This window comes from Palaemon carinicauda, chromosome 29 (genome assembly GCF_036898095.1).
Source record: "Palaemon carinicauda isolate YSFRI2023 chromosome 29, ASM3689809v2, whole genome shotgun sequence".
In the NCBI taxonomy this organism is placed as follows: Eukaryota; Metazoa; Arthropoda; class Malacostraca; order Decapoda; family Palaemonidae; genus Palaemon; species Palaemon carinicauda.
This window is the reverse complement of record NC_090753.1, coordinates 58,497,130-58,524,629: the sequence shown is the minus strand read 5'-3', so window position 1 is coordinate 58,524,629 and position 27,500 is coordinate 58,497,130. Positions and strand designations below refer to the sequence as shown.

At 36.7% G+C, this 27,500-nt stretch overlaps 1 pseudogene; it reads right to left on the bottom strand.

The window, feature by feature from the left end:
• Positions 1-4,719: 4,719 nt before the first annotated feature.
• The window catches only part of LOC137622601 (hemicentin-1-like), a 368,776-nt pseudogene continuing 345,995 nt past the window's right edge, over positions 4,720-27,500 (bottom strand).

Genomic DNA, 27,500 nt, shown 5'->3' with positions numbered 1-27,500 from the left:
TGCGAGATGACGTTGTTGTCGGGAGGACCATGCGTCCGTCGATTTCGTGAAGGCGTGTACGAGGGGTTGATGGTCCGTAGCGATTGTGAAGGGGGTACCCTCCAAGATGTGCCTGAAGTGGCAGACGGCGAGGTAGACGGCAAAGAGTTCCCTATCGAAGGTGCTGTATCTTGTTTCGGCGGGTTTCAATTTCTTGCTGAAGAATGCCAGCGGTCGAGGAGAACCATCGACGAGTTGCTCAAGCTCAGCCCCACAGGCGACGTTGCTGGCGTCGGTCGTTAGTCACAGGAGCGCGTTGTCGTCGAAATGAGCCAGGGTGGTGGCATTCGCAAGGGCATCCTTCGTCCGAGCGAATGCCTGTTGCTGGGGCAAACCCCACTCGAGTTTTTTTGCTTTTCCTTTCAGGACGTCGTCAAGGGGTGACAGGGTTTGTGCGATGTTGGGGATGAAGCGCCTGTAGTAATTGACCATTCCCAGGAACTCCTGAAGTTGGCGGATGGTCGTAGACATTGGGAACTTCCTGATGGCGAGGACCTTGGTTGTCATGGGTTTTACCCCGCGCGAGGATACGCGGTGACCAAGGAAATCCAGTCCCTCCGCACCGAACGTGCATTTGTCGAAGCGTACGACAAGGCCGTTCTCCTGTAGGCGTTTGAGGACGGTGCGGACGTGCCCCCAGTGTTCCTTCTTGGTTTTCGAGAATATCAGGATGTCGTCGACGTAGCAGACACAGAAAGGTAGGTCACCCAGAATGCTATCCATTAATCGTTGGAAGGTCGCCCCGGCGTTGCGTAGACCCAAGGTTGAGTATGCGAAGGTGTAGGATCTAAACGGCGTTACAATGGCAGTTTTCGGGATGTCTTCCGGGAATACGGGGACCTGGAAATAAGACTTGAGGAGGTCCATCTTGGTAAAATACTTTGCGCCGTGCAATGCGTTCGTTAGGTCCTGCATGTTGGGCAGCGGGTAATGATCGGGCATTGTGATGAGGTTGAGGCGCCTGTAGTCGCTGCAAGGTCTCCAGGACCCGTCCGGCTTTTTAACCATATGCAGGGGTGATGCCCAGGGGCTCGATGCTTTCTTACAGATACCCATGCGTTCCATGTCCTCGAAGGCGCGTTTGGCATCCTTCAGTTTCTGGGGCGGGAGGCGGCGAAATTTGGCATCAGTGGGAGGTCCTGTCGTTGTGATGTGGTGGTAGATACCATGCTTGGACGGGGAACCTGGCGAGTGTCGGAGCTCGGGCTTGAAAACCTCGGGAAATTCTCGTAGGAGGTCGGCGTAGGGGTGAGTCGTTACAGCGGATACGGACATTGTTGCAGGGCCGTGTTCTAGGGCGCAGGACTAGCAGGTTCCCGTGTCGATGAGACGTCTGTTAGCGACATCGACGAGGAGTCCATGGTGGGCGAGGAAATCCGCACCGAGGAGGGGGCGATTGACGTCGGTGATAGCGAAGGGCCAAGAATACGAACGGCCCATGATAGATATCTTGAGGGTCTTGATCCCATAGCACCGTATGGGAGATCCGTTGGCGGCGATGAGTGAGGGAGCGTTTTTGTCGGGACCACGGTCTAGGTCGGACTTTGAAGGAGGGAACGTTGACTGCATTGCGCCGGTGTCCACCATGAGTCTACGGTTGGAAATGGTATCGAGGATATAGAAACTATTCTTGTTTTGGTTAACTGCGGCTGCGATGGTGGCAGGTGGATGCTTCTGGCGTCATCTTCTAGGGAAACTGCATGGTGCTCTACATTTCTTGGCATCACTGCCGAACTGTTGGTGGTAGAAGCAACATGCTGGGTTAGGTCTAGGGTTCGGTCGCGTTGGTTGCGGTGGTTTCTTTCTTGATAGAATGTTGATCTCGTCGTCCTCAGGGGCCATTGCCGAGGAGTCTATGGAAGAGCAGCTGCTGAAGGAGGAGAACGGAGGCGGTGTTGACGATGATTCTCCAAGGCGAGATGCTTTGGAGGCCTCGTGGAGCTTCTGAGCCTTCGACAGGAGTTCGTTCATCGGGAGCGTGTCGGCGTCTGTCAATTGGGCCCGTACGTCCTGTGGTAGGCGTCGAAGAAAGATTTCGCGAGATAAGCTAATCTCACGTCGTCGGCCGTTGCTGTCTGTTTCGGGGAGCATAAGCAGGCCAGTCAGCTCGTCCCACGCCTCGACAGGAGAGGTGTCACCCATGGGCTTGCCGGCGAGGTCCAGTACTTTCTGTGCCCTTGCTGAGACGGAGAGGGAGTAGATACCGATGAGTTTCGTTCTCAGGTCGTCGTATGAAACTTGGCCGGCCTGGGCGTCGAGCCATGGGGAAATCTTGTCGAATACTTCTTCAGGTATGGAGGTGAGAACGATGTCAGCCTTGGCGCAGGAGTCGCTGAGTCTACCGACGCGGAAGAGTACGTCCGCTCTCAGGAACCAGGAAGCGGTGTTGTGTTGAGAAAATGGCGGCAGTTTGACTTTGGGCGTGGAGGTGAGGCCGTTGGGTGCGATGGGCGTGTTGCTTCCTGCATCGTGGCCAGACGACGAGTCGGCGAAGAGGTGAGAAGTTGATATGTCGGTTAAGCTTATCCTACTGCCTTACGTTCACCGAAGTATGGGAGAACCAAAGGCAGGCTCGTGCCTAAGGTAACGGAGTATGGAGAAGGTAGCACGGCCGTAATAAGTCCAGTAATGGCAAAGCCAAAACCGCTGATGCTACTTTCAACTCCAGGGTCACCAGTTGTAAGGATAAGGAGACAAGCGTCACCAAGATCAACTGATACTTTATTTGAATGTGCACGGGAGTATATTACAAGGTGCAGACGGAAAGGTAGGATGACGCTGGCGCCAAATCAGATTGAAGTGCCCGCCAAAATATATGTGTTTTCTTCCACTTACAAATATATGAATTATGGTTTAACAAAAGCATGTTATGAAATGATACATATGTCAAAATGTAGCTCTGGTAGAGCGGAATATATATACATGGGAAACCACAGTGTGCGAAAAGAGAATTCAAATAAATAAGTAATTTGTCGATTTTCTGGACGACGAAGGGATCGGTGTCCTTACAATATATATATATATATATATATATATATATATATATATATATATATATATATATATATATATATATATATATATATATATGTGTGTGTGTGTGTGTGTGTGTGTGTGTGTGTATAATATATATTGTGTGTATATTTATGTATATACAGTATGTCTATAAATATGTATGTTCATAAATACATATACATTTAGGCATGCATACATGAATATGTCGATACATACATACATACATACAGATATGCCGTATAAATACTTACACTCATATATATTTATATATATACAGTGTGTATATATATATATATATATATATATATATATATATATATATATATATATATATATATATATATATATATATATATATATATATAATAAATTAACAACACCACAGTATTATAATTAGCTAACTGAGTTTGATATTCTCTGCTAATTAAAAAGAAAATTACCGTTTTTGTATTACAGTTAGACATTTAGCGAAAAGTTTAAAGTTGAAAATGATCCATTATCCTTCTACCTCACTTAGGAAATCCTCATTTAATATGGTATTTATGTCTGCACAACACAATAAATATCAGGATATGTTTATGACACGAGTTGACCTTTTGAATTATGCAGAAAGATATAAGAGTCTCTTGATTCAACTGAAAATGATTCGTGTTCACTTAGAATTATATTATCATCACTTCATTATGATATTGATAATAGCCTCATTTTGAGTATATTTCATATTTATTTTGACTTGATACAGGAGCAGTAATCTCCTTAATTATTGATTTAAATACTTTTTATTCGGGTTTTGATAGACATAGTTTTATACATATAATTATAGATTCTGTTCAAGTATGATATTGAAAGCCAGATATACTGTACATCATAATCCTGATCTCGAGATTATTATTATTACTTGTTAAGCTACACCTAGTTGTAAAATCAGAATGTTATAAGCCCGAGGGCTCCAGCAGGAAAAAATAGTCCAGTGAGGAAAGGAATAAGGAAACAACAAGAAAAGTAATTAACAATCGAAATAGTTATCATAAAAAAATTGCATATATAGGGTTACTTTAGAATACCTAAGAGACCACATTATGTACAGGAATATCTTGCTAATAATGAAAGTGTACTATCTACATGGTCACTTTGCAAGGAATAAGAAACCATACTATATACAGTTTACTTTGGAACAATAAAAAAAAATAGAGTATTTATATAAAGGGTCACTTTGAAACACAGAAGAGGTATTCATATTCCCTGTGCAATTTGAATGAAATACTGTACTGCAACTTTCTGAAGGCATATCAAGCCAGTCTTTAATCACACCAAGCACAGATCACCAGATTCTTTTTAGTTAAAGTGGTGTGTGCAATCACACACACACACATGGAAAGCTACTGTAATTCAACTATCAGAAGTTAACGTGCTAGATCTGGTGTGGCAGAGCAATTGCAGTGTTGTTTGTGGTTTTGCCTGTGTCAATATCTGGGTTGGAGCGATATGAACAATCACAAACGTATGGATAAGCTACATTAATTCAAATAGCGGTGTCTAAAGGCTAACCATTTCATCTGTCAATAAGTTAAAGAGCTAGATCTGGTGTGGGAGATCCTCTACATTACCTACAAGTGCAGTTCTGCTTGTGGGTTTGCCTGTGTCAATGTCTGGGTTAAAGCGATCTGAGCACTCACAAATGTATGGATAAGCTACATTAATTTAAATAGAGGTGTCTAAAAGCTAACTACTTCCTCTGTCAGAAGGTAAAGTGCTAGATCTGATGTGGCAGAGCCTTTACATTACCTGCAAGTGCAGTGTTGTTTGTGGTTTTGCCTGTGTCAAAATCTGGATTCCTCAGGGTGTGTGATGACCGTCTGCCCCAATCCATCCAGAGGCCTACCAGAAGTGCGACTACCGTTAGGACGATCCCTAGGCCTATCCCCATTATCCAAAGGAACTTCCTGGGCTTTGGCCTGGAGGGTAGGCCTACAGTAGATCAGAAAATAGAAATGTATGAATTATATCAATTTGTTTCCCGAGAAAAAAAGAATGTGTAGATAGACAAGTTCAAATCATCATCATCATTTTTGTTTGAACAAAACCTCGCTAGATTTCAAATTCAAAGACTTTAATGACCTAAATTTCAATCAGATAATTTGTATATATCACTCGAAGCCATGAAATATATAAAATCAAGCATTTCTGCACAAACTTCGTATACTTTTACACCCACTTATTTGCATTTTGGCTTCTCTGTGTGTTTGTATATGGAAATTCTTCACCGGGGTTTTTCCTCTGGCGTTAACTGCACTAACAGAGACTATGTACTTTCTGTTGGGCTCCAAGGAAGACAATTCTACTGTGGCTTGACTGGAAGACTTGTTCAGGACGAGCTCCCCACTTGAAGATAATCGAACCTGTGGAAGAAGATTAACATCGATGAAAAATAGTGATGGATTTCAAACATTAGAAATTCCAATAGATTATTGCTTTGTATTATTATCAGTTTTAAAAAAGGAGTTCTCCTGTTTATCAAAATTGGAAACTGTGGGAAGAAAAATACGAGAATATTCACTACTGTTATTCAATAACTATTATCCAGAATTATTTTTAGTCTCCATTTATCTAAAACAAAAAAATATAGAAGTATTTACTGTTTCCATTCAATAACTATTATCTAGGACTTATTTTAGTCATCAGCTATCTAAAACTACAAGATAACCCTCCCCCCCTCGCTGGAAGCGACAATAAATGAAATACATGTTAGAGACGACTCACTTGGTGGAGAAATTGCTGACGTTGGCTGTTTGATTTCGCCTGGTCACAAGCGACTGTTACTTCGTTTGAGGACACTTTGGCTATGGAACAGTTCACCTGAACTTCAGTCAGACCTGCAGTTGGAATTTTGAGGGGAAAATTGCAATTTTGATTAATTATAAATTAAAATCATTTTGGATGAAATTGCATTTTTTTTTCAAGAGGTTAAATATATTTGACAGAAGAATTATATTTCAAAGTTTATATTCATGATTATGATCTATATGATGTTACATATCATTCTTTAGAATGTAAATTAATGTTTGAAATTATTGATGAAATATGAAAAGAGTACAATTCTACCCTTCACTGACAAAACTAGATTACATACACACACACACACACACACACACACACACACACACATATATATATATATATATATATATATATATATATATATATATATATATATATATATATATATATATATATATATATATAGTGCGTGTGTGTATATATATTTTGTCTGTGCTTATGTGAATGTTAACCATCTACTTCCTTCTTAGTACACTTTTTAACAGAACACCAACCTCTCTCTCTCTCTCTCTCTCTCTCTCTCTCTCTCTCTCTCTCTCTCTCTCTCTCTCTCTCTCTCTCTCTCTCATTAACTCTGTTCATAAATTAAAATCTTTTTATTCTTTCTGCTTATATACATAATCCTATTTAGTTTTTTTTTTTTTTTTTTTTTTTTTTTTTTTTAAAGAAATTAGTGTCAACAAAGGAATCCATAATATCTACAGTGTACCTTCACTTAGCAAGAGACCGTATTTAGCCCACACCAATAGCTAATCTCAAACAACAGCATTGGCAAGAACAATAACAAAAATGTAGTTGTATCCTATTATAAACATCCCTGCCTGGCGATCAACTTCGCTAGAGTTCGAGTCCCGCTCAAGCTTAATGGTTTCTTGTAATATCTCCAACTTCACCATCCTAGGGAACTAATGCTGAAGAGTTTTTGGAGCATATAAATCTACCTCCTGAGTCATCAGCAACCATTGTCCGGTCCTCCCTGTCCCTAGCTTGAGCTTTGATCATATCGATGTATGGTGAGCCTAATATTTGTGACTGTCCATTGGCTGGTTCGCCCTGGTCCTAGCTTGGGTGGTGATCATATGGATATATGGGGATTCTCCAGGGCTTTTGTCACTGCCTATTGCCTGGTCATCCCTGGTTCTAGCTTGTGGTTTGATTATACGGATAAATGGTGATTTTCTCGGGCCTTTGTCACTACTTATTGTTTGGTCCTCCTTGGTCCTAGCTTGAGCTTTAACCATACGTATATATGGTGATTCTCCAGGACTTTTGTCACTATCTATTGCCTTGTCCTCCCTGGTCCTAGCTTGGGCTTTGATCATATGGATATATGGTGATTCTCCAGGGCTTGTGTCACTATCTATTGCCTTGTCCTCCCTGGTCCTAGCTTGGGCTTTGATAATATGGATATATGGTGATTCTCCAGGGCTTGTGTCACTATCTATTGCCTTGTCCTCCCTGGTCCTAGCTTGGGCTTTGATCATATGGATATATGGTGAGCCTTTAGGCCATTTGTCTGTGTCCATTGCCTCTGCCATTCAGGATTGACCTTTAAACCCTTAAACCTAAGCGACCTCTTACCTTCAGGAACTAGATTAAAGGTACAGGGCTGCTGCTGGATGTCGTTCTTGTTGGTCCCGTAGCAGGAGAGGACGCCGAAGTCCCTGGAAGACTTCGGGGTCAGGTGCAGGGTGCTGGAGAGCCCCTCGCACGTATACCTGCAGAGAAAAGGCCGTGCGTTTTGGTGCATATTTGCGGGTTTTTTCTTGCGGTTTAGGGAGACTTACATGTGTAGTAACATACTTAAGGCACTGACAGAGCCAAATGTTTACCTGCATATATACACGCAAACTTTTATATGTATGTACACAAATATATATATATATATATATATATATATATATATATATATATATATATATATATATATATATATATATATATATATATATATATATATATATGTGCGTGTGTGCGCGCGTGTGTGTATATGATATATATATATATATAGATATATATATATATATATATATATATATATATATATATATATATATATATATATATATATATGTATATATATATATATATATATATATATATATATATATATATATATATATATATATATATATTCCATATATATGTATATATGTATTCGTACACGCTCATAGATGTGTATATACTATTTATACAGTAAATTCTTCTGCATGTATATATATATATATATATATATATATATATATATATATATATATATATATATATATATATATATATATATTTATTTATAAGTATATATGTTTGTGTGTGTTTATATATAATGTGTTTGTGTGTGTATCTTCAATGAAAACAAGCAAAAGTTCCACTCTTCTATTTTAGCTCACAGAATCCTTACTCCCCCCCCACCAGAACTCTAAAACGTACACGCACACAGCCACAAACACACACACACACATACAATTACAATCACTCCTACGTAGTACTCTTCTCTCTCTCTCTCTCTCTCTCTCTCTCTCTCTCTCTCTCTCTCTCTCTCTCTCTCTCTCTCTCTCTCTCTTTTTTTGGATCCAAACGCACCCTCGAAGATGCTTATTAAATTAGAAAGATTCTAATGAACTTCAATTATGAACGGGAGAATGGCCTAACGAGATTAAATAAAATGCTCTCCACGGTGACCTAATTAGTCCAAAGATTGGGGGTGGGGGGTGAACTTCTTAGGTCGGGGGGGGGGGGGGGCGCTTCCGAGGTCAACGTGACGGAATTTTACGACGAAGTGAAGCCGACAAAAATCGAAAGAGGTAAAGAGTTAATTTGACAATTAACTTTTATCTGAAAGTTATGAACAGGTCACGATGTCATTTTAGGAAAGGATCTCTTCTCTAGTTACGGATATTTTCATTTCAATTAGGTGTTAATTTGATGGGAAAGACTTTATTATCAAAATATATTCCGGCAACAGGGCGATTATTATTATTATTATTATTATTATTATTATTATTATTATTATTGTTGTTGTTGTTGTTGTTGTTGTTGTTGTTGTTGTTGTTGTTGTTATTATTATTATTATTATTCAATTTCTTGTCCAATTTCTTGATTCTTCGGATAATTCTTTTTTCAGGATTGCTACATTCAGCTAGCATTGGCTGATGATAGGTCGGAGTGGGTTCCCTTTTTTGTGGGTTTTAACATTGCCGTAGAGGTAACCAGGTCCATAATCCCCCGAAACCATGGGTAGGTGTACGGCGTTAGTTGCAGCATTAATGGCCTCGATGGTCCGATTTGCTTCCCTCTTGATTTCTTCAACAGGGTTGCTCGTGAGGCGCTCGAATTTGGTCAGGTCGGCGAGGATGGCGTTCAGTTTCTCGTGGTACACCTACCCATGATTTCGGGGGATTATGGACCTGGTTACCTCTACGGCAATGTTAAAACTTTTTGGCTGGCTCGGCGCGCGTCCTGACCAATCAGGATCCAGGATTCCTTCCTACCTCGCAGCCTGGGAGGCCGAGCCGAGCTCGTCGTACATCTGCCACCCGAACTTACAACCTCCGCTCGACCAATCAAAAGTCGAGGCCCCTCTCTACGAACCAGAGCCGGGATATATAAGGACCCAGATCTAGCCAGATACCCCCTACGGGCCAACCAAGGGAAAGGCCCGTGCCAACAACAAGTGTTGGCTTTAATACCCCAAGAAGAAGAAGAAGCCAGATACCCCAACAACAGAGCCTCCCAAGGGAAAGGCCCGTGCCAACAACAAGTGTTGGCTTTAATACCCCAACAACAACAAGCCAGAGCCTCACTTCTCGCCTGAAGACGGAGCAAGCTGTTCCGAAACGCGTCGCAACCCACTCCTGACTTTACCTGTTATAATTTTCGAGTATTACTTGTACTTGTATTAATTACACCCAGCCTTAACCTGATTTGTATCCTTCACCCTGATGAACTTCGCCAACTTGCTAGCTGATTGTAGCAATCCTGAAAAAAGAATTGTCCGAAGAATCGAGAGATTAGACAAGAAATTGAATTCTGCCGACGCAGCCATAGTATTTAACTCCACATGTTTGAAGGAGGGTCTCGTACCAAGATATTATTATAATTATTATTATTATTATTATTGTTGTTGTTGTTGTTGTCATTATTATTATTATCGTTATTATTGTTATTATTATTATTATTATTATTATTATTTTTGTTAATATTATTATTATTATTTTTATTATTACTATTGCTATTATTATTATTATTATTATTATTATTATTATTATTATTATTATTATTATTATTATTATTATTATTATTATTGTTATTACTATTATTATTGTTATTGTTATTACTATTATGATAGTTACTATTATTATTATTGTTATTGTTTTTGTTATTTTTGTTGTTGTTGTTGTTATTGTTAGCTAATCTACAATCCTAGTTGGAAAAGCAGAATTCTATAATCCCAATTACCCCAACACTGAAAAATAGCTCAGTAAGGAAAGAAATAAGAAAATAAACAAAGAAGAGAAGTAATAAAAATCCAAATGAAATATTTTAACAAAAGTAGCCACATTGTGAAAAATATCTTTCATATAAAAATTTTAAACAGAGACTTATGTGAGCCTGTTCAACATAAAAACATTCACTGCAAATTTGAATTTTTGAGATCATTCCACAACCTGGTCACAGCTGGAATAAAACTTATAGAATACTGTTCAAATAAAGTTAAAAGAAGCTGAAAGAAAGTTGTTAAATAGTGGAAGAAGAAGGCTAAAAAGTGGATACAGTTAGTGGGTGAGGGTGAGACCCTTTAGTAGTGCCTACAGAGCACCACTTGAGGTGAACTGTTAATACTTTTTCCCTACAGAGAAAGGCGAAAATCTATGTTACTCTCTCCATGCATAAGTTATATAATTAATGTCCCCTAGATGGCCCTTGAAGTGCCTGACTTCAAAAAGGAAGCAAATGTCAAGGCATAGTATCTATAACCCCATACTACTGCTATTTGTATTACTAATATTACTTATGGTATTACTGCTATTGCTGATGCTACTAAAACTCCCACCACTTCTAGTTATAATTAAACATAATCCTACTGCAATTACATTCACTAGTATCTTAAACTCATGAAATTATACAATTATACCTACTATAGTCAATTCTTTTTTGTGAGGCAGATTTGCACCGACTCGCAGGGGTGCCCTTTTTGCTTGGAAAAGTTTTCTGATCGCTGATTGGTTTGACAAGATAATTGCAACCAATCAGATAGCAGGAAACCATTCCGAGCTAAAAGGGCACCGGTGCGAGTCAGTGCAAAGGCGCATCATAAAAACAAATTCAGTATAGTATCCCAACGCTACCACTCAGCCAATCACTTCTATTGATAACTTACTGAAGGGCATCTATGACTCGAGGTATTCCTCCACATCCTCCTCCTCCACCACCACCTCCTCCACCTCCTCCTCCCTGTTCCTCATCTCTCGCGTCACTCACGAACATCCAGGTGAAGTTGACATCTGTTGGGTACGCGTGCACCAAACAGGTGATCGAGACCGTCTGGCCAATTTGAGCTCCAATGGTGCTCTCGTTCAGGGCACAGATGGGGACGTCTGTCAGGGGATAAAATACATAAATATTAAGAATGAAATATAAAGAATAATCATATTTATTTGCTCTTAAGTTTCATGTGAAGTTTATGGACATCAACAACTGGGTTGATGAATGGATGTCAAAAAAGTGACAGATATCCAGGAAAGATAAAATAGGTTATTAAGAGGTAGAAGCTAGTGACAGTGACAACGTTCTAGAGACTGGCCACATATACTTATGATCAGCGTTCAAAGTCCCCTCTCCACCAAAGTTAGAACCAGGGAGGGCAAGGCAATAGCTCTTGGTGATTCAGTAGGTAGACCTATAGGCTCCTCCAAACCCCCCATCCTTTAGCTCAAAAGATTGCTGACACTAAGGAAACTATCGAGTTTGAGTTGGACCCGAACCCCAGTCCAGGATATCGCTAGGCAGTGACGTTTTCAATAGGCCAAAATTTAGATTGTTGGAGTCTAATAGTTCTTTTTTGTGAAGAAAATTATTTAATGACATTTGGGTAGAGAAAGTTCTTTAATATAAATTCATTAATTGTTATTTTTGTATATATATATATATATATATATATATATATATATATATATATATATATATATATATATATATATATATATATATATATATATAGTGTTCTTGGACCATTACTTATCATACTATATAGATATGACATATACATATATATATATATATATATATATATATATATATATATATATATATATATATATATATATATATATATATATATATATATATATATATATATATATATGCATATGTATATGTCATGTCTATATAGTATGATAAGTAATGGTCCAAGAACACTACCCTGAGGAACACCAGATATTACACACCTTATCTCACTATGGCGGCCATCAGTAACAACTATTTGTCATCTTTTATTTAAAAATTCAGTAATGGTGCGAAGAATAGATTCGCCCACTCCTAACCGTTTTAATTTGAAAACAAGGGCCTAAGGATTAACACGGTCAAAGGCCGCACTAAAATCAAGTCCAAGCATACGAACTTCCTGACCACAGTCAAGGGATTTATGTACAGCATTGGCTGTAGAAAAAGGGCATTACATGCTCCAAGGCCTTTACAAAAACTAATTTGCAATCTAGGGAGTGGATTATTACCATCAACATACCTTTTAAGACGTTTTGCCAAAATATGCTCAAAAACTTGATATAATAAAGGAATTATGGAAATATGGCGGTAATTAGCTGAGCTAGAGCTGATAATAATAAACTAATAAACATACACTTGACTGTCCCCATTTTCGGAAAGAACTCACTATCTCAGGCTAGGACTGATCCACAATTCATAATGAATCTCTTAATACTTTGATATATAGAATACCAAATTATGGATGCAATAGTTGAACAGCAGAAATATTTAAAGGAATTATTCCGAATGATATTTTCAATGCACAGTTAAACGATGCAAATGTTTTATTGCAATGCCGAATAATGCGAAAAAAATGATCTTGATGACACTTATGAATAAATGTCAGGATGCAACAATAACATTCACACCTGACAATTGATCATTTATCTATATATTCTTAACGATTAATTTTTAATTTAATATTGTTAAGAAAGCATTCAATATCATTCATAGACTATATTTAGGTACAGCTTTAGTGTATATAAAACAACATCAACAACAACAACAAATGCAATCGTTTCTAGTTCACCATAAGCCAAAGGTCTCAGACATGTCCTTATTCATGGCCGGAGTTTGGCCATTTGCAACCGTTTCTAGTTCACCATAAGACAAGGGTCTCAGACATGTCATTCATGTCTGGGGTTTGGCCATTGGCAACCGTTTCTAGTTTACTATAAGACAAAGGCCTAAGACATTTCCTTATTAATGCCTGGGGTTTGCCCATTTGCAACCGTTTCTATTCACCTTAGGACAAAGGCCTCAGATATGTCCTTATTCATGTGTGAGGTTTGGTTATTTGCAAACGTTTCTATTTCACTATAGGACAAAGGCCTCAGACATGTCCTTAATCATGTCTGGGGTTTGTCCAATTGAAACTGTTTCTAGTTCACTATAGGACAAAGGCCTCAGATATGTCCTTATTCATGTGTGAGGTTTGGTTATTTGCAAACGTTTCTATTTCACTATAGGACAAAGGCATCAGACATGTCCTTATTGATGTCTGGGATTTGGCTATTTGTAAGCGTTTTTAGATCAATATGGGACAAAAGTCTCTGACATGGCCTTATTTATGTATGGGGTTTAGCCATTTGTAAACGTTTCTAGTTCATAATAGGACAAAAGCTTCAGACATGTCCTTATTCATGTCTGGGGCTTGGCCATTTTCATCACCATTGTTTAATGGTATTGCAGGGAAATTTTCGCTTGATCGCTCACAGCAAGCCAACCTAGTATGGGTAGCCCTGACTGATACAGTTTTGCTGATCCCTTTCACCACTTACGTTATGCCCTTTGTTAAGAGAGCATTTAATATATTCACAAATGACTAAAATATGTCATTGTCAAACACTAGTCTAAAATGTCCATTTCAATCGCAATATTTTTAACCACTACTCAATACGGCATTATATTGAAAGCAATCTTTAGCATACACTTCTGGTAAGCAAGCATTGAAAATTCTGTGGTGTTCTGCTAATAAGGACAGCATCATTAGCATACTCTAGGTCAGCTAGTTTCCTATTACCAATCCAGTCCAATCCTTCTCCACCATACCCAACTGTTTTATGCTTTACAAAATCCATGAGGAGGATAAACAACATAGGTTACAGCACATTTCCTTGGAGTATTCCACTGTTCACTGGAAATTCCTTTGATAGGACTCCCCTAACATTAACTTTGCACTTTCTGTGCTCAAACAAATTCACATCTTTAAGAAGAACTCCATAATAACGCAGGACTCTCCACAAAATTGGCCATCGCATACTATCAAAGGTTTTTTCGTAGTCCACGAATGCCATCAAAAGTGGATTTCTATATTCTGTATATTGCTGTACCACATGTCTTAAAATGAATATTTGGTCAGTAGAACTTCTACCTTTTCGAAATCCTGTTTGTTCATAGCTCAGCTTTTCATCAATCTTTCTCTCTTGTCTCTTTAGGATAAGCATACTATATATTTTCGTGATAACTGACGTAAGTGTGATGCTTCTGTAATTATTACTTTTTTATTATATAGGGGAAATTATTATTATTATCATTATTATTATTATTATTATTATTATTATTATTATTATTATTATTATTATTAGTATTGTTATTATTATTAACAGCATTCATTTAAGAGAGGTAGACACCAAAGCAGAAAAAAAAGCGAAAAACAATGGCAAATGCCTTTGCAGTTCCTACAGTTATCCCTGTAGTGTACACTGTGTGATAATATCATTAAGAGATGTGAATGCAATTAGAATTTCTGGTCTGTCTGGCGGTTTGTTAAGTCAATTTTCCAAGTGCGTATTTTGTTTAACATACGCAAATTGCGTAAAACATTGTTTCCGGCTGTTTGAATTAAAGGGATTCTGCCCCATCCACGCTTAATTAGAGCAGGAATCTATGTTTAGCAAAATATTTCTATGAGATCCTGCAAACCTATTTCAGAATTACTTTATTATATGTTATTATTTTCTATCATTTTTATTATAACTTTTGAGTTTTTGATAATTCATTTGGGTGTCATGGAATTCATTCCGGACCTTCCTTAGTAAATTTTTCTTTCAAATCATTTAAGGATTTAGATTCACACACACGAATGGGCTTCCTGGGCCAAGGGGGGTGGGGGCTATGGTCTAAGACCCAAATTAAACATTTCCTTTTGAGTGATAGAAAATCTTCAGACGAAGGTGTTGGCCATTTTGTAATGTTTGAAGCATTCTTTTCCAGTATCTGATTCCTGCTAGAGGAACTGATAGGTTTTTTTCTTTTTTTTCTTTTTTTTTCTTTTTATTATAAAGAGAACTTTTTAAACGTATAATTACCTCGACATCATTTGAAACGTCAGGAGTTCAGCCGAGTTGGGTTAGTACTGCTCGAATGTCACAGCCTACTCTACCCTGTTATCCACCACATTGAAGCTCTATATGCTGAATCCCCTACTGCTTCTACCTCAGCTGTCACCCAGCAGTACGGCCTATAGGAACTGCGTCACAATCGCTCACCATTTATTCATATTTTTAGCATGCTCTTTTGCCTCTCTGATCCTCCTATCCCCTAGAGCTTTCTTCACCTTGGCCTTCCTCTTGTACTTCTTCCCATCAACTTTTGCATTCTTCTTCAGCAGGGCAGCCATTTTCCATTCTCTCTACTTGGCTAAACCACCTCAATGCATTTATATCCACTCTCGCTGCTAATTCATTTCTTACCCCCGTTCTCACCTTCACTACTTCGTTCCTAACCCTATCTAATCGAGATACACCAGCCATACTCCTCAAACACGTCATCTTGAACACATTAAATTTCTGTCTCTCTGTCAATTGTATTCCTCACAACTCCGATACATACACCACAGTTGATGCAATCACTATCTTATACAGAACTCTCTAAAAATTAGTTCTTACCCTATATTCTTTACCACTCCCTTCACACCCCCAACACCTTACATATTCCATTCACTCTCTGACGTACATCTGCTTCTACTCGACCTTTTACAGCAACAACACCCCTTAAGTACTTAAACTAATATACTTTCTCAAGTAACTCTCCATTCAATGATATTCAATCTAGCACGACCCTCCCTTCTCGTGCATCTCATAACCATACTCTCACTCATATTAACTCTCAATATCCTTATCTCACACCCATCCAAAATTTGTCACCAATCAACCAGCTTCTCCTCCGAGTCTGCAACCAATATAGTATTATCCACAAACAACAACTGATTTACCTCCCATTCATGATTGCTCTCGTTTATCAGTTTCAATACTCGATCAAGCACTCAAGCATTTACCTCTCTCACAACTCCATCAACAAACAAATTGAACAACCATGGCAACGTCACACATCCCTGTCTCAGCCCCATCCTCACGGGAACCCACTCGCTCACATCATTACCTATCTTAACACGCTTTACGGCCTATGTATAACCTCTTCACTGTTTGCAACAACCTTCCACCAATTCCATATAACCTCATCACATTCCACATCGCTTCCCTACCAACTGTTATCAAAAGCTATCTCCATATCCATAAATGGACCATACACCTTACCTTTTGATAAATACATTACTCAATGTAATAAATGATTATAATCTCATGGACCTCCAATGCTTTTTACTTATCATTTTTTTCCACATATATTTAGAATGGGTTTCCTGGCGCCAAGGTGGGGCGGTGTGTGGTGTGTGTGTGTGTGTGTGTGTGTGTGTGTGTGTGTTGGGGGGAGGGGGGGGCCGAGCAATGGTATATCACCAAAATTCAACATTTTCTTTTGAGTGAGATAAATCATCAGACGAAAATGGTGGCCAATTTAAATGTATTTCAAACATAGTTATCCAATATGTGAATCGTACTAGATAAGCTCTTAATTTTTTATTTTTACTTTTTATTCTTAGTAACTACTGTACGCGACTCATCAAAAATGACGGCCAAGTATTTAGATAGATATGCATACATTCCCACACAGTTTTAACCCTTCTCACAACCACCCATTCTCCCAACTACAACGTTCTAGTTTGGGCAATTTGTGGGAGATTGTTGTCTTCCGATTGGCGGCCATTCAGCGTGACAGGAGAATATAATATAATATATATAATATATATATATATATATATATATATATATATATATATATATATATATATATATATATATAATATATATATATGCAGTTGTTCCTTATTATATAGGCGAGATTCTACCATGGAACACAAAGATCTTTTTCTAAGTTAGATTTTAAATCAAATATATTTTTATCGACTGTTTCGTCATATTTGATTCGAATAAAAAGAGCAGCACATTCTATAATTTCAATTGACTCTCTTTTCTATATGTTTTATTTAAGCCGACGCTCGTTCACAAAATAAAAAAATGGTTGTAGCCCTAAACACACTCCGAAATATGTTTTATTTTTTTCGTTCAAAGTAAAAAACGAAAATTTTGTTGTGCAAAATGAAGTAGTGAAATAAATGAATATATCAGACTGGTTTCCAATGCTTCTACTACATAAATTGCCAGTATAAAAGTTGGTAGGATTAAATTCGGTGGTTAACATGTCAACACAGTCAACCAAACAGAAGTTCGTGATGCCAGCGTACATTTGATATACTGTATATTAAAAATATACTTAATTAAAAATGGATTAATTTACTCAAAAGTGTCCATAATATATGTAATTTACAAATAGTGACACTTTTGAGTAATCACTCAATTTTTAATTAAGTATATTTTGAATATACAGTATATCAAATGTACGCTGGCATCACGATTTTCTGTTTGGTGACTGTGTTGACATGTCAATTCCAAGTTGTTTAGTGAGGAAACCGAGCAATTTTCTTTTTATAACCCCTTCCGCCTTCCTCAACATATCTTGCTAATTATTGCTTTCGCAGAATTTAAATAACCACATAATTATTGTGCAAGAAGATGAGAACTGCAGGATTGCATTATTTTGGAGTAAATGGATAGCCTGGCGTTGTAAACAATTACCGTGTATATATATATATATATATATATATATATATATATATATATATATATATATATATATATATATATATATATATATATATGTATATATATATGTATATATATATATATATATATATATATATATATATATATATATATATATATATATATATATATGGACACATGTATTAATTAATTCATTTATAAAGGTATATGCATGTACATGTATTAAGCATCGAAAAAGATGAGATGATGTCAAAACCTTGTATCATCTTTTTAAGTTTTGGTTTTCATGTCCTTGTTGCAACTCATCCGTTGATACTCATTCCCAAGGCCCCGTGTTTATAATAACAAAAGACATTTATTTATGTAGATTCCTATCTAGAATTGATGTGAGGTTGTTGAAATGTGCTCTTGCAAGCACTTTAGTTGTATTTCACAGTATATTTTTTTGGACTATTTTAAAGTTGTTGAAAATGACGATCAGTAAAACTTCAAGAATGATTTTGCAGTACAAAGAATAAGTCTTTTAAGCGGAGGTCTTTTAAGAGGAGGTCTTCTAGGAGGAGGTCTTTTTGGATGAGGTCTTTTAGGAGGAGGTCTTTTAGGAGGAGGTCTTTTAAGAGGAGGTCTTTTATGAGGAGGTCTTTTAAGAGGAGGTCTTTTAGGATGAGCTCTTTTAAGTGGAGGTCTTTTAGGATGAGGTCTTCTTGGAGGAGGTCTTATAAGAGGAGGGCTTTTTAGGAGGAAGTCTTTTAAGAGGAGGTCTTTTAGGAGGAGGTCTTTTAAGAGGAGGTCTTTTAGGAGGAGGTCTTTTAAGAGGAGAACTTTCAAGAGGAGGTCTTTTAAGAGGTCTCCTTCCATGCAAAGTCCAAAGAAAAAAAAATCCGAGATGAAAAGTAGCGTGGAAGGATCAAGTTGAATTTCCGTATCCTAAATAAGGACTCCCTTTATCCCTACAACATCAGGGAAAGGGGAATTGAGGAGTCGGTCTCTTCCCCTTTTAAGATCCTTACTTTCCTCACCCGCCCCCCCTTCCCCCTCCCCTCCCTTCCCCTTCCTCTTTCCTTTTTGGATCTGATTTAAATTGTCATTTCCCCTGAGAGAGAGAGAGAGAGAGAGAGAGGAGAGAGAGAGAGAGAGAGAGGAGAGAGAGAGAGAGAGGTGTTTATGTACGCTAGAAATGTATTTCAGCTCGTAATCATAACTGGAAGAACAGATGCATTACAGAATGCATTTGCAAATTGGAAAGAGAGAGAGAGAGAGAGAGAGAGAGAGAGAGAGAGAGAGAGAGAGAGAGAGGAGAGAGAGGAGAGAGAGAGAGAGGGTTATTACAGCAATTACACTATATTTAATTAACTATTGCTTGCTATGGTATTTTCTTTCTTAATCCCTAGTAATACATATCTTAGTTGTGTGTTGAACATTTAAAGGTCGCTCATGAACAACAGAAGCAAGTTACAGTGGTTATGTCCTAGTAGGGCCATGCCTTGAAGACTGTGCCTGTATTACATAATAGCACTTAAGCCTCGTCTCCACCCAAGTTAGGACCAGGGAGGGCCTGGCAAGGGCTGCTGATGGCTCAGCAGGTAGACCTATAGACTCCCGCAAGGATGGTGAGGTTGCAGACACTACAACAAACTATCGAGCTTATGCGGGTCTCGAACACTAGTCCAGCAGATCGCTAGACAGGGACGTTTTCAATAGGCTATAACACACGGAGTCGTTTGTGTGCTTGATTTAGTTTTTACGTTAGTTTCCGGTTTGAAGAACTGTCATTTAAAGGTTTAAAAGGTTTAAAGGCCGCTGGTGAATAGCAGAGGCAAGGGACAGTGACATTGCCCTATCAAGTAGGACAATGCCCTAGACAGTAACCATATATACATATCAGCTCCCAAGCCCCCTCTCTACCCAAGGTAAGACCAAGGAGGGTCAGGCAGTGGCTACTGATGTCTTCGCAGATAGACCTATAGGGACCCCTAAACCCCCATCCTTAGCTCACAAGGATAATGAGGTTGCAGCAACCAAAGAAACTAACGATTTTGAGCGGGACTCGAACCCCAGTCTGGTGATGTTACTACATCGGCCACCGCAATCCTCTCAGTAGTAATATACACAGGTTATGTTTAGCAAGATTTATTTTTCATTTTCTGCAGTGGAATATTCAGTATTTTCGGCAGTTTCAGTTGATAGTTGTAGTGATCTGTTATAAAGCTGTGTAAATGTCCTTTTTTCTGAATTACATTATCATGCATTTTTGCAGATAATGTATGGTGAAGGCAAATAGTGTATAGTGATTTGAATTATTATTACTCGTGGTGAAGTTTGTAGGTTATGTAAAACGTAATTTAATGTTTTATTCCATTATCAATTAATTTAACATAGAAAATAGCAAAACCTTAACAGCGAAAGAATATAGCCTGCAGATACCTAAGAATTACTCTACTTAACATTAATGAAAATATTTACAATGTTTTACAAGTTTCATGAAATCCTCACAATTCACCTATTAATAATGATTTGCATAAATCTGTAACGTGATACAGACTTGTGGTTTATATCTCAGTGATATGAGACAGGATGCCAAGTGTGACGAATTTCCAGAACAAGTTTTAAGAAAGTAGTTTCAAAAGCCAAAGAGTATAAGCATGAACACAGATTCTGCTGATATCCGGTCTTCCATGATTTTTTTTTTTTTTTTTTTTTTTTTTTTTTTTTTTTGTGGAAATCAGTTGTCACAGAAATTACTCCACCAATGCAATATCAACGCAAAGATGGTCGAAGCAAGGCTCTGCTCGAATGCATCGGCCTTACTCTTTATTTACACAAAACCCGTTTTCTCTAAAACTCGAGAAAAGTTCCTGAATGTAGCCTATACTACACAATAAGCAAAGCTGAACCATTTTCCATCAAGCTAGGACTGGGGAAGGCCAGGCAATGGCTGCTGATGACTCAGTAGGCAAAGCTATCAACTCCTCCAAAGCCTGCAGCCCCATCCCTAGCTCACAATGATGGTGAGGTCGCACACAGTACAAAAATCCATCTAATGATGAAATATCATCAAAAGTACATTTTTCTATTTTATATGTTGATTTAATATTGTAAAAAAAAAAATTATGGAGCATTATGTAAAATTTACTTTCGGAGTTATCAATATTAGATAATAGAAGTAAAGTAACTGAAATGAATGTGAAGCAATGAACTTGTAATTGAATTTTCACTCAACGACCCATTACGCATTCATTTAACGACCCTTAATGACTTAGTCATTCAAGTGAGCATGCTAATGTCGTTTTTAAGCATAGATTTGGATAATTTCAATATCGTTAATTTTGTGGTATATTTGGAAAGCGAGATAAACAACACAGGGACTGTAAAAAAGATCCCAGGGGAAAAGCACAAAAGAATGGCCGCTGTCGATAAAGAATGCCGTGTTCATATTTTTGCCTCCATCAACGTTATGTTTTACCCCATATTTGTGTGTTTGTTTGTGAACAGCTTCCTGGCTACAATTTTAATGGGAGTATAATGAAACTTGCAGGGATTAACTGTTATGGAAAAGGCTGGAAATGATTAAATCTTGGAAAGTTAAGGTGAAAGGTCAAGGTCACATCCAAGCAAAATGTCCAATTCGCGTAATCAGTCATAGGTTTGGACATCGTTGTCGCAGAGACTTCAAACTTTTTGATATTTGAGTGTATGCAAATCCACACCAATTAGTACATGTTAAAGTCAAAGGTCATGGTCAAGGTTGTCGAAAAGGTTGAGAAATAAGCTGCTACTTGGTTCATTCTGATTGTGATACTTTTGATTATAAGTCGTTGATACAGTTACATACTTTTCTAAATTTATGAGAATTTAATCTCTTTGGGATATATTATGGTAAAAGTGATTCACTTTGGCTTGTTTCTCATTAGTTTAGTTTGGCTGTTTTTTTATTTTTCTCTTGCTTGTGGATAAACTCAGGCATAATATTCCATTTAATGCCTTGTTTCCTTTGCTCACTGGACCATTTTCTCTGTTGGAGCCCTTGGGCTTATAGCATCCTGCTTTCCCAACTAGGGATGTAACTTAGTTAATAATAATAATAATAATAATAATAATAATAATAATAATAATAATAATAATAATAATAATAATAATAATAATAATAATAATAATAATAATACGAAAAAGCCATGAAAACCATTTTTATTTGCTTGCAACAATAAAAGCTTAACTTTTTCTGTTGTAACGTTTGAATTTCGCCCTAAGTTTCTTCAAACATTTCAACTCCCTTTCATGTCATGACACCATCATCCATTTCATTTCATCCTTGATCTTAGTATAAATTGCTAACTTCTCATTATTGTATCATTACCTCTGCCAACGAAGTTGAAAGGATGTTACGCGTTACCCGCCGCTTGTGTGTTTGTAATTTGTGTGTGTATGTTTGTTTGTGAACAGCTTCCTGGCCACAATTTTAATCATAGAGTAATGAAACTTACAGGTATTGCCTGTTATGTAAAAAGCTGGAAATTACAAAATTTTGGAAGGTCCAGGTCAAAGGTCAGGGTCACGATCAAGCAAAATATCCAATTCAGGTAGTCAGCCATAACTTTGGACATTCTTGTCACAGAGACTTCAAACTTGGTTCATATTTGAGTGTATGAAATTCCACGCCAATTAATACATATTAAGGTCAAAGATCAAGGTTGAGCAAAATTTCGAGAAATAAGTTGCTGCGGCGGATGTCTGCGCTTTACTGAGTGGCGTGGTAGTTATTATTAAGCTTCTTTTGTCACATTTCATGGTTTTATTCGATATGAGAAAGCACCAATCCCTACAATTTCCCAATACTATCACCAATTACACTTAAGACTCTCGTTGCTCTTTAGTTGCTCTGAACAAATTACTTTTTACACTGCCAATCCAAACCATCTGCAACATATAAAATTAGGCACATTTGGGCGGACATTAATGAATTTCAAAGAAACTCTTTGTTAAATTAAGAGTATTATATATATACATATATATATATATATACATATATATATATATATATATATATATATATATATATATATATATATATATATATATATATATGTATATATATAGATATAAATATAAATATATATATATATATATATATATATATATATATATATATATATACATATATATATATATATATATATATATATATATATATATATATATATATATATATATATATATATATATATATCGCAGATTTAACTAAATGCTATATAAGAATGAAAAAATATCCCAAAGATAAACATATATATATATACATATATATATATATATATATATTTATATATATATATATATATATATATATATATATATATATATATATATACATATATATATATATATATATATATGTATATATATATATATATATATATATATATATATATACTGTATATATATATATATATATATATATATATATATATATATATATATATATATATATATATATATATATATATATATATAAGTGTGTGTGTGTGTGTGTGTGTGTGAGTTTGTATGTACGTTTGTGCGTGCGATTGTGTATGATCGTTCCTAAAAGGTTTTTCTGTTAAGCTTTTTAGAATTCTATACATTTCTTTTCCCTCGATTTCTCTCCGTGATATTTCCCGCACTTATTTTTCGGCCTTTTAGTGCTGAGACGCCGTTGGAATTTTAAAGCCCTGAAGATAATCGCCATTTTGAAATATTGCTCCGTTTCGAAAAAGAAATGTTCTTGGACGGAGTGAAGGGAAAAATGCCCTCTCTCTCTCTCTCTCTCTCTCTCTCTCTCTCACTCTCTCTCTCTCTCTCTCTCTCTCTCTCTCTCTCTCTCCTCTCTCTCTCTGTCGTTGAAGAATCTTCCTTTGAAGTGTCTTTCATATTGGGGCCCATTCTATTAAAGTGAATCGCTACCTGAGGATAGACCCGTTTCTTCTCTTTGCTGAAATATATATTTTGCTTTCACGAGATGTCACAATGGAAAGAAAATGCGCCATTTTATACCATTGATAGGAAAAGAAGAAAAGAAGGAAGGAAGATATCTGGTAAGTGAAATACATAATGTTTTACGAAAAGGGACTTCACAATAATACACAAGAAAAATAAAATAAATGAAGATAACGTTATATCTTTTAATATGACATCTTCAAGTAATCATTTTTTACGTCATCTCTACTAAACTATGTATATACATACATACATACATATTATATATATATATATATATATATATATATATATATATATATATATATATATATATATATATATTTCTTTGCTACACGATCACGGAGGGACCGTGTAGTCATACCCTGGCAAGAGGGGGTTACCACGAGAGGTATACGCTGAAACCACAATCTCCCACAAAATGTGGAATCTTTAGATTCTAGCAAGGAAACTGGGAGGGGGTGATAAGGATCGAATCTGTGTGAGTGCATATCTAAATATTTTAACAGTTCGAGTACACTAGTTAGAAATACCTACCTTTCGGGAACGACACATCATTACATGAAATGGTATATCTTTAGTAGAACCATTTCACGAAACCCACATTTCACCCTGAACCTCAATGCAAACGATTCTAACATTTACACCTGGAATGCTTCTCTCTCTCTCTCTCTCTCTCTCTCTCTCTCTCTCTCTCTCTCTCTCTTGAAGATGCATTCATGTATCTTTCAAGTGCTCTACATCTCCCCTCTCCCCTTCCCCCCTCCTGGGTCTCTTCCCCTCTGTCTCTTTCCCCCTTTTCTCGTTTTTTTCATGATGTTTGGTACTCGGTCCCTTCGCGGTTAAATTGCAACTTCTCTGTGAAGAGGTCCTTTGGGAGGAGTGAGAGAATAGGCCACTTTATGGGCTGCGTATAGCTCTCTCTCTCTCTCTCTCTCTCTCATCTCTCTCTCTCTCTCTCTCCTCTCTCTCTCTCTCTCTCTCTCTCTCTCTCTTGAAGATGCATTCATGTATCTTTCAAGTGCTCTACATCTCCCCTCTCCCCCTTCCCCCCTCCTGGGTCTCTTCCCCTCTGTCTCTTTCCCCCTTTTCTCGTTTTTTCATGATGTTTGGTACTCGGTCCTTCGCGGTTAAATTGCAACTTCTCTGTGAAGAGGTCCTTTGGGAGGAGTGAGAGAATAGGCCACTTTATGGGCTGCGTATAGCTCTCTCTCTCTCTCTCTCTCTCTCTCTCTCATCTCTCTCTCTCCTCTCTCTCTCTCTCTCTCTCTCTTGAAGATGCATTCATGTATCTTTCAAGTGCTCTACATCTCCCCCTCTCCCCTTCCCCCCTCCTGGGTCCTCTTCCCCTCTGTCTCTTTCCCCCCTTTCCCCGTTTTTTTTCATGATGTTTGGTATTCGGTCCCTTCGCGGTTAAATTGCAACTTCTCTGTGAAGAGGTCCTTTGGGAGGAGTGAGAGAATAGGCCACTTTATGGGCTGCGTATAGCTCTCTCTCTCTCTCTCTCTCTCTCTGGGAAGCCTATAAGATTGGAACGAATGGTGAGAGAAACGGATTGAAGGAACTATTATTGAAGAATTTGTTCAATAATTCATTTAAGAATTGTAACAGTTTTTGTAATGTGAACAATATCTGGTCAGTTCAAGTGGAATATTTTTCCACAGGAAAAGATAGGTCATGAATTACACAAACCTTTTATTTCAGGCTACGTGTATTTCAGAGACCAAGAGGGCTTTTGTATTCTTATGACGTCACACATACAGTATATACACAAACACGCGCAAGTATATATATATATATATATATATATATATATATATATATATATATATATATATATATATATATATATATATATATATATGTGTGTGTGTGTGTGTGTGTATGTATATATATCATATCACCTCCTCTTACGCATATTAACGCAAAGGGCCTCGGTTAGATTTCGCCAGTCATCTCTATCAAAGGTTTTAATCAATATTTCTCCACTCATTGTCTCCCACTTCACGCTTCATAGTTCTCAGCCATGTAGGCCTGGATCTACCAACTCTTCTAGCGCCTTGTGAAGCCCAGTTAAACATTTGGTGAACTAATCTTTTTTGGGGAGTGCGAATAGCATGCGAAAACCATCTCCATCTAACCCTCACCATGATATCATCCACATAGTCCACTCGAGTAATCTCTCTTATAGTTTCATTTCTAATCCTGTCCTGCCATTTAACTCCTAATATTTTTCTATGGGCTTTGTTCCCAAATCTGGCAAATCTATTGGAGATTGTTTCATTGTTATTTTATATATAATATATATATATATATATATATATATATATATATATATATATATATTATATATATACACTTACCAATAAAATATCTCTTGATATCAAAAACCCAAGAGAGGGTTCGACCCTTGGCCTAGTCAAAATTAATCAAAACTTGTCAAACCTCAGACATGAATAAGGACATGTCTGAAGGCTTTGTCTTGCATTGCACTAGAAAGTGTTACATTTGTTGTTATATATATATATATATATATATATATATATATATATATATATATATATATATATATATTTATATAATATGTGTGTGTGTGTGTGTGTGTGTGTGTGTGTGTGTGTGTTTGTTTGTGTGTGTGAATGTAAGTATGTGTGTATATATATATGATATGGGTACGTGTGTTTGCTCTTTTGTTTGTGTATGCATATCTCATTTCAAATATATGTAAGAATATTTGGCTGTTAATATGATGAGAGGTTAAAAGGGGCAAAGCGATTCAATTATATTTTCTTCTTCATATATTTATTTATTCCTTTATGCATTTATTTATTCATTTTCCCATCCCGTAATGGCTTCCTCTTATAAATGTCCTTTGATGTCACTACTTGACTTTTTAATAGATTTTATTTATGCATATATTTGTTTTTTTATTTGTTACATTTATATATTATTTTGTGTAGATTCCTCTTGTTGTTGTTGATGCATGATAATTATCAACAAAACAAGAGTATCTTTATCTTACTTATTTATGAAAAAAAAACTCAAGTTGCTGCAAATACATGAAAAAAGTCAACAAAAACAATATTATTTGTTTTATTACTTATTTGTTATGAACTTTAAAAAAGTTATGTTGCAAATACATGAAAAAGTAAAAAAAAAAAAAAAAAATAATTTTTTCTTATTTATTTGTTACGAACTTAAAAATAGCTAAAAAAAATTGTTGCAAATACATTATAAAAGTAATTTATTTTTCTTATTTGTTATGAACTAAAACGAAGTAAAAAGATAGATGATGCTGCAAATACATGAAAGAAAAAATTAACAAAAAGGTCCATTCAACGGGAAGTAACTAAAATGACAAGACTGTGGATACCCCCAGCCCCTTTTAGGATAAAGTTAAGGAGTATCTCTGGGTAGCAA